This window comes from Sceloporus undulatus, chromosome 5 (genome assembly GCF_019175285.1).
Source record: "Sceloporus undulatus isolate JIND9_A2432 ecotype Alabama chromosome 5, SceUnd_v1.1, whole genome shotgun sequence".
Taxonomy (NCBI): Eukaryota; Metazoa; Chordata; class Lepidosauria; order Squamata; family Phrynosomatidae; genus Sceloporus; species Sceloporus undulatus.
Window position 1 is genome coordinate 77,282,416 of NC_056526.1, and position 9,551 is coordinate 77,291,966.

Consider the following 9,551-nt stretch of genomic DNA (forward strand, 5'->3'; position numbering starts at 1 on the left):
TATCTGCCCTCCGTGAGACTTGAAAGGGTATAGCATTAGTGAAGATTTCCACAGCAACGTTTACATGGAGTAAGTGCTGGTAAAACGCCAGAAAAATGTTTAGGAAGTGTGCATGTGTGAAAGCCTGACATGCTTCCTAAACACCAGGGAATCGTCCCCTCGCCTCCAGCATCCCTGAATCACTTAGGGAACAGCCATTTCCCATTAACTTTGCCCCACAGTAAGTGCAGACATGGACATCTTTGGTGCATGCTTAGAAAAATACTGACAGTTCAAGTCCTTTTGCCTCTGTTCCAACTCTATCATCCACCTTTACTGTGTAATAAAATAAAAATAAATAAAAATATTAGGTATAAAATATAAATTATTTATAAACATTATTTATAAACTTAGAAACTATCAATAATTTATAAAGTTATTATTTATACATTTATAAGTTATAAACGTATACATATGTATAAATTCTGTGATTTTGATGTCAGTTGAGCAAAGAACAAGAGAAGTCTTAAGCATTTTTTTTCATTCATTACAACTCTCTATCCTCTACATGGATCCTTTTGAAATTTTGCAGGTTCTTTGCCTCAAGTCATCTCTAGGACAAACACAATTTTCATACAAATTGCAAAACAAAAGCAAAAAACTACCACTCCCCTAAAATCCTTGCAGTACCCTTCTGAAATGTAGCAAGCTTTGTATTGACTTCCCCCTCTAAACTGTATGCTGTTTGCATAATAAAAATCCTTGCACCTACACGTCTGGAATTTAGCAGGACTGAGATCCTTAGAAAGGGGGAAATTTCACTAACTACACCAGTATTGGGCAATGTCAACAATACTGGCAGGCAGTTTTCTACCACTGGAAAAGCATTTAAATATACAATGAGAATAAAAATACAGCACCATCTTTTGAAGAAAGAGCATCAGAAATATGTTTGGGGGAGATGGTAGGTGAAGAATCTAGGTGGTTAAACACTTAAGCCCCCCACAACCACCACCACCACCACACACACACACACTTGTTGTAAATGGGTATCACTGCTACTGGAAGCTTCAAGGAGAGGCAGCTCACCCTTTGTTTTTATTTAGCTAGCTAGTTAATTAATACCCCACATTTCTCTCAATATGAGACCCCCAGGAAGCCAACTGATATAGACTCAGAGACATCACTTGGGATGCAGGGACTATGGACCAAGTAAGGGGACACCACAGGTCCCCAACACTACTGCTGCTGCTGTTTGGCACATTTAATGTGGCTCCTCAACAAAAGCCTGTTTGACATTGGAAACCCTACTGTGTGCCTTTTGCCTCACAAGAGCATGCAGTCCCACCAGTGTGGAAAGATAGTGACATGGGCTGGTGTAATTGCATGCCCTCCAATGTTTCACAGATACAAAGTGGGAAACATGTGGCCAAGCAATGTCAGAGAGCTGTCAGGATGGGAAAAATTATTAATAAGGAAGAACGAATATATTCCAACATTTCACAGATGAAGATGGCAAAAGTTATTAATGAAGAAGAACAGACAAGATAGAAGAGGCAGCAGCAATCTGTTTTGGCCTGAGTTTAATGGGAAGGGAAAGATTATGCCCCTCTTCCCCTTCCCCTCCTGCTGTGTTAAATGGCATAGGAGATAATGGGCCTGTACAGACAGGCCAAAATAAAGCTGCTGTGGGTCACTTTGGAGGTATGCTGTTTAAATGACACACACATCTTAAGAGGCCAGAAGCTGTGCCAAAGCTGTGGTCCAGTCCTTAGGACTGGAGTGTGGCTTTGGCGTGGCTTCCGGCCTCTTAGGACACATGCATCATTTAAACAGCATACCTCAAAAGTGACCCGAAGCAGCTTTATTTTGGACTGTTTGTACAGGCTCAATATATTGCCCTGAAAAAAAATCCATATCAAAACTGCCAAGAGGAAAGTAATAGTCTCCTAGTGCCTCATATTGGCAACTCATGCAGATGTGGAATCATTGGAAGCCAGTACTTGCACCTCACACAATAAATACCTGCACCACTACCTGCACCACAAACAATACTAGTAAGGATACCATGGTATTGAAAGCTGATGAGAAGTCCAAGTAAATCAGTATGAATAAACTCTGTCCAGCAACCACCAGCTCAAACACCTTACCAAGAAAGGCATGTTAGCTAACAGGCTTACCAGGCTTACAGTTGACATCCTCAGGGACTAAATTAAGTTTCTTCAGAGATGGTCTAATTAACCAATCTTCTGTCATCTCTCCCTCCCTCCCACTTTTTAAGAAATTGTTATCAAGTAGTCTCTCAAGGAGAATTTTACAGCCTCCTGGACCCAACTATTAAATATAATAAGCAATGAAGGGCAAGGGTCAAGTATGCAGGTGGTGTTCTAGATTTGGATACATAATCAGGCATGAAATTCATCCAATCACTGAAACTCAGTCAATGAAACAAGACTCGATGGCTCTCTGAACGCCTTCATTAGTGGAACAGTGAGTTATTTTATCTACAAAGCACCTTACAAACTAATCAACAAGTGATATTCAGTATTGTAACATTTTTTATTTCTTTTATTTCTTTTTTGGAGAATGAGAACAGCACAAGTGCTTGTTAACACAGAGCTCCCACTGAAAACAATATCCCCAAATTGAGTTGTATTGTTTCCTCCTTGGCCTGTAAGATCCATTGTCCTATCCTATGCCATGAAGTAAATGAATTATGTTCATTCCAGCCCCCACTAAAATAGCCAAATTATGCTGAATATAGGTGGGTAAATATGCTCTTTCACACAGGAGGCTTACCCCTGAGTAAATCACCATGAAATTGTCATAAATTGTAAAAGAAGTGTTATCAGGGTTCACACCCCCGCGTGTTTCTTCTGTGACTAAATTGTCGTAGAAATAACGGGGCTCACTTCTCCCATCAGTGAATCGTCATGGAGCAGCCATTTGGTAATACAGTCGGCCCTTCTTATACATGGATTTTTTATACATGGATTCAAGCATCCACAATTTGAAAATGTTCCAAAAAAGTATAAATTTCAAATATCAAACCTTGATTTTCCATTTTTTTTAATCTTTTTTTTTCCATTTTTTATAAGGGACACCATTTTGCTATGTCATTATATTTAATGGGACTTGAGCATCCACGGATTTTGTTACCCATGGGAGATCTTGGAACCAAACCCGAGCGTATAACAAGGGTCCACTATAAGGGGATCTTCCATTATTGCCAAATGGCAGCTCCATGACGATTCAGTGATAAGAGAAGCAAGCCCTGATGCCTCCATGACGATTTACTCACGGGAGAAGCTCATGAGGGTGTGTACCCTGATCATGCTTCTTTTGTGATTTAAGATGATTTCATGGTGATTTACTCACAGGTAAGCCTCCCGTGGTAAAGAGTCCATGAGGACATGAAGTGCCCATCTTGTTTTCTAGAGCCATAATTCTCACTTCAGGCATGAATAGGCTTGGTTCAAGTCCTGGACAAATTCATGTGGTTTGGGAGAAGAGAGAATTGCACCTTCAGAATAAATACAGGAAGGAATGCATATTTTCCTTGTATAAGTCTCCAGGTACAAACTTTGGCATTTCTAGTCAAATAAGATCACAAAGGTGAGGGCAAAGACCTTGAGTGATGCCACCAGCTGAACTTGACTATATGAACAAATAACCTGAGCTTTATAGACATTTGTTTCTATAATGATATGAAGAAAAAAGATCGTACACATTACTGAAGAGAAAGGAAGAACTTGGCATCTTGAGAACACATCCAATAACAGTCCTGTGTCATATGAATTGGGTTCCTAGTCATGCCTGAGAAAGGCCTGGACAGTTGTCTGCTGGGAATGTTTAATGGCTGGGATTAGATTCAAGAAAGCTTCTCCAAGTTTATAATTTTGTGACAGCATGACAAATTCTCTGCGTATGCATCTGCGTGTGTGTTGTGTCAAGCTGACATTTTATATATTTATAGCACACACACAAGTATCCTCACACACAAATGTTTATCGCATTAGGTCATTCGTATTACACTAAAATTACCTCTCTCATCTGAATGTATTTAAAGCTTAAAAGCAGATGGCAACATTCCAGAAACGACCACTAAGCAGCTAAGATGTGAAGAAGATCAATAGGAAACATTACATTGGCTCTTTGAATCCAAACAGCTGACAAAGGCTTGTACAAAAAACCCAGTGAAGATGCTTTCCTCGAGTTAGTTAATGAGTTTTCCAAGTAAACATCCAAGTTTCTTTTTATCATGCTATCAGGTTTCTTTTATCTGAAGCAGGCCTTTCCATTTACCATCTCATCAGTGGAAACCTAATCCTTTGAATCCCCCCCCCCAAAAAAAAGATGTCATGAAAATGAAATATATCTCAGATAAATGTAGGCTGAGCAAAATATGAATAATTTAAAATACCATACAGTCAGAATCCAGTGACTCAGTACACCACCATATTTTTATGTGGCCATAATTAATAAACTGACTGTTTTTCCATTTATTTTCTGTAGCTCAAAATTTATCCCCTGACCTTTATAGTTGGCCAAAATGACAACTATTGTATCACATTAATCTTCAGAGAGGATCCTTTAACACATACCATAGCTCCAAAAGCTGACAACAATGGAGTGTACAAAAAAAAATCAACTCTAGAGAACATCCAGCATAATACAGGCTGTCAGAATCCTATAGGCTTAAATATTGAATTCATGGAGCCTCTTTGCATGCCCAGGTTTAGAATTAATCTTTACATTTAATCACCATATTTAAAATACTGAATTCTCCATCATACTGAGTTACTCCATCTGAGGTCAATTGCCCAGCCATACAATTGATACTGGATACCTCATTGTTGACCCGAGAGAGAGAGAGAGACTCACACCGCCAGCAGCGATGCCAGGCAGCACAGCAGGACACACATGTAGACAGACACTCAGTGTTATTCTGGGGTGCCTAGCTAAGAGGATGAATTTGGGCAGGCTCAGGGCCTGGAATATTCTGGCCAGTGTAGACCTGCCCTATCCTAATGGCAACTTGGTATGTCAACATTTATAAAAGTTCCATTCATTTAGTGGTTTTACTATAAATTGGGACTAACAAGATTCAGGCCATTAACTGAGCAAGAGCAGTCCCCAACAATTTCTCTACCTCAAGCAATGGTCAAGATGGTACCTCACCCCATTCCTTGTACTGAAGTTGTTTGCACCAGCAACTGAATTATACTTTAACACAGAAGATGAAACTCTGCCCTTCACCGGGCAAGACAGTAGCAGGGGAAATCATCATGGAACACTTAGCTTTGTTTTGTTAGTTCTTTGCCATCACTCCTCATATTTTAGCATCTACTGTGTAATCATAAAATTAGCCCTGGACTAAACACACTGCAAGATTAGACAGGGTATTTACCAGAACGCCATGTAGTTTCACGAACATGAAAAGAAACTGAGGCACGTTACAGACTGCCCAGAAGGGGCAGTCTCGTGCCGCTGCCGGTTGCAGCGTCCGGGAACCGCAGCAGCCAAACGGCGCAGTTCCCGGACGCTGCAAAGAAAGAGTGCGAAAATCATGCTCCTTCCTGCACCCCATAAGAGACACCGCAAGTGCCGAAGCATGCACTCGCGGTGTCATTTCTGAGGTGCTACGTGTGGACTCAGCGCGTCCGCTACGTCAAGATGGCGGCAGCTGTGTGGAACGGCCGCCACCATTTCATACAGACTCAGTCCGTGCTAGGGTTAGGGGCATTTGGAAGAGACGCCCCTTTCTAACCCTAGCACAGACTGAGTCCGTCCTAGGGAGCCCATCTGTAACGGGCCTAAGGCCCCTTCCAGGCTGTTGGAATGCAGTTGCCATCACTCCTAACCAGCATAGCTAATAGTAGGGGATGGTAGGAACTACACTTTAACAACAGCAGGAGGGTCACATATTCCTCGCTGGGGGAGGGGTTTACAGTTGTATGTAGTTTAGATTTTCTCCCCATAGTGGCAACAATTATATTACACTTGCAAGAACTGTGTTATCTATTGTACAGTACCATCATCTACTTGATTATTTATACATATGATATGTATATAACATGCACACATATATTTACAGGTCATTCAGCTGCTAAGAATTTTGGGACAGTTTTATAGCCTGACAATTTCCCTGTGGAATAGTTTAAGATGACAAATACTAGTTGTTGCTAGAGATAACCACAGAGTTTCTGAAATGAATGGGCTGGATGTTGACATTTGGTGTTGCAATTGTAAAGATTTTTTTTAAATGGTGTACATATGGTATTTGACCTCAGTAAGAGTACCTAAAATGTTTAAGGGAACTACGAAATTTTGTTGGAAGTGCGAGAAACAGCTCAGATCCTTATACCACATGTGGCAGACATGCAACAGAGCCAGGAAAATCTGGAATCACACACATCATATTTAGAGATCAAATAGATTTGAATCAAGAACTGGGTGGTTTTTTTTTTTTTTTAGGAATGCCAAATGAGCAGATTAGGGAGTTAAATTTCAAGGTTGAGCATTATATGATTTTAGCAGCAAGGCTGATTTGTGCAAGCAAATGAAAGAGAACGGAAATTCTGTCCAAAGGGGACTGCATATTCTGAAAAGGCAGAAATTGATAAATTAGCTACTTTGATTAAAGAGCAGTCTTTAGATAATTCTGTGAAATATTAGAAACCATTTATATAATTTGTAAAGAAGAGAAGGGAAGATTGCATTATGACTTCAGAGTACAGTGGACCCTCCTTATCCATGGGCTTGCCATCTGCAGATTCCAGCATCCATGGATTAAAGCCCCCTGTTATTAGTAATTACAGTATTATTAATGGTGACATCACCATGTCACCATTAGGGACCGCATTCGTGGTCGCACCTCTGGTAATAATTATTTCTCCAGTCTTGGAGCACAGGAATTCATAAATATAGTTTGTTTATACTGGTTAAGGGGAAGGGGGAGATCAATGGTTAAGAATGTGTAAAAAGACTTGACCAAAAATGTTGGTGCTCTACATCAACCTCAGTTTCTTGTCCTCTCTGCCACGCTATCATTATTTATTTGTTTATTTATTTATTGAGCTTTCTCTTTGCTATTTCTTGCTGTTATTTGCATTCAAGTAAACTTCTATATATGGTGACATTGGCTGCTGCCACACTGCAGAATTAATGCAGTTTGACACCACTTTAACTGTCATGGCTCAGTGCTATGGAATTCTGGGATTTGTAGTTTTGTGAGATATGTAGCTTTCTTGCTCAGAGAGCAACAACAAACTGCAAATCTCAAGATTCCATAGGATGGAGCCATGATAGTTAAAGCGGTGTCAAATTGCATTAATTCTGCAGTGTGGCAGCAGCTCCTATCATAGGGTTTTCTGAGATGGACCTGATAAACTGAAATTACACAGGATCTGGTGCTTTCAGGATATTCCTTTAATATTATTGCTATTCCTTGCACTTAATATTAGTGCCATTTCTTGCTAACAATGTCATCAATGACAGCAAACATAAGTTTCAAATCAGACTTTGGGTGTCATTTGTCCAAAGATGTGGCCATCATCTTGTATTTTCTCATATTCTTCAGATGTAATTTGTTGTGCATGTATGTGTGTTCATATATAAATATATAGACAAAATGGCCACATTAATCTCCCCCCCACACACACACATAGAGATGTCTAAATAAACATTTTAAATCCTCCCCTGCACATGCAGCACATACAATTTTCTTTGCAGCCTTCACAGTGCAGATGCTCATGGTCTGCTGTGATTTTTGGCTTGCATCACTTTCAGATGGCACGTTCATCTGCATTTCACACCCTTCTGGACAAAGTGACAGCTGGTTACAGTATTTAAAGAATCTGCCTTCCTTGTTTTAAATTTCATCCTCATATGTATGTATGTATGTATGTATGTCTGATTAACCAGACCAATACAATTTTTCGGAGAAAAGAAAAGGCTCATAAAACTTTCAAGGGCACAATTTAAAATAGCTTATTTCAATGCAGTAAATAACATTGCAGTTGCAAAATGTAGGACAGCATTTAGATGTGTGTCAAAGATTTTGCTGGGAGTTTTTCCTTCCCTTCCTATATTTTTGAAGCAAGTGATATATCACTTTCAATCATCAGGGCTAAGTTAAAGTGATGCATCTAAGATAGTTTTTTTTCTGTTTCAGGTCTATGGGAAGTGATGTTGAATAGCTTCAGTTATCACAGTATTAGTGGGTTGCAACCTTTGTGAGCATGATTTAATTTATTGATATATAACCCACCATAAAAGTGCAATGAGTTGTGTTTTGCAGAAAACAAGAGGACACCTTCCCACCCCAAGGAATTTGCAGTCTTAAATATGTCTCAGTGGAAACAATAGAGGAAAAGTGGAGGCTGGGTAAACAAGGATGGATATGGGTCCAGTGCGGTTTGGTATACTTAATGCCCTCTTTGGTGGACTTGTTTTCTCACAAATCAGTAGCATTATGCCTTGATGCTCCCTCCACTAGTGAAATGGACACCTGCTAAAACACCTGCTAACACAGTTCATTGGCCTTTGTCCAATCTGTTTCAGCAACAGCAGAAGTGTAAGAGCATATTGCTGCAAATCTGTTTAGAAAACAACCCCAAAGAAGGGACTTTATACTCCCAAACACACTGGGTGTAATAAATAATACAGACAAGTATTCATCTCTGTCACTTTGTTTCTTTTGACTATCAAATCCCTTCCTTTTTTTATTATTCTGATTTGTTTGGTGGCTATTTCATCCAGAGCCTGAAAGAGTTTTCTTTATGGACCACATTTAGAGTCCTCTATCTAGCATTATCATAACTATACTGGCTGGAGGGGTGGGAAGCCTAGGAGTCATAATCCAGAAAGTAACCTTTCCACACACATGAGTCCATTTTCTAGCTTCCTTAGCAAAGACTTTCCTACTGTACATGTTTTAGTGGATGTATAGTTACTCAGAGAACCAACACAGTGGAGTGGTTTGAGCATTCGGCTGCAACTCTAGGGATCAGGGTTCAATTACCTGCTTTGCCATGGAAATGCACTGGGTGACTTTGGATGAGCCACACACTCTCAGCCCCCGAAAATCCAATGATACATTCACCTTAGGGTTTCCATGAGTGGGAAATCACTTAAAGGCACACAACTATTACTGCTACTACGATTACTACTACTACTGCTACTACTACGCAGCTTGGGAAGAAAAAGTAATTTATAAATTGATAAGAGACAAAATAAAGTGTGTGCATGCACAGATGTACAGAAAGAGACACACTCAAACTGCAACCCTTCCTGTTCCACCATACTGGCTCCCTTGATGCAGACCTGCAACACATAAGGAGCATGGGTTGATTGTGATCCCTCCCCAAGTAATGCTCTTCAAAAATTCACTGTACAATACGCATATAAGGAAGGGAACACACTAGCAGCACCTCTTCCATTGCCTTGTATGAATTTCTGAAATAGACAAATCCTCAACAAACTCTGTAGAGAGGTGCGACAGATAGATAAGACACTCCTCTCTGAAAACAATGGAGATAACCATGGGAAAAGGTGACAGAAGGTGTGGA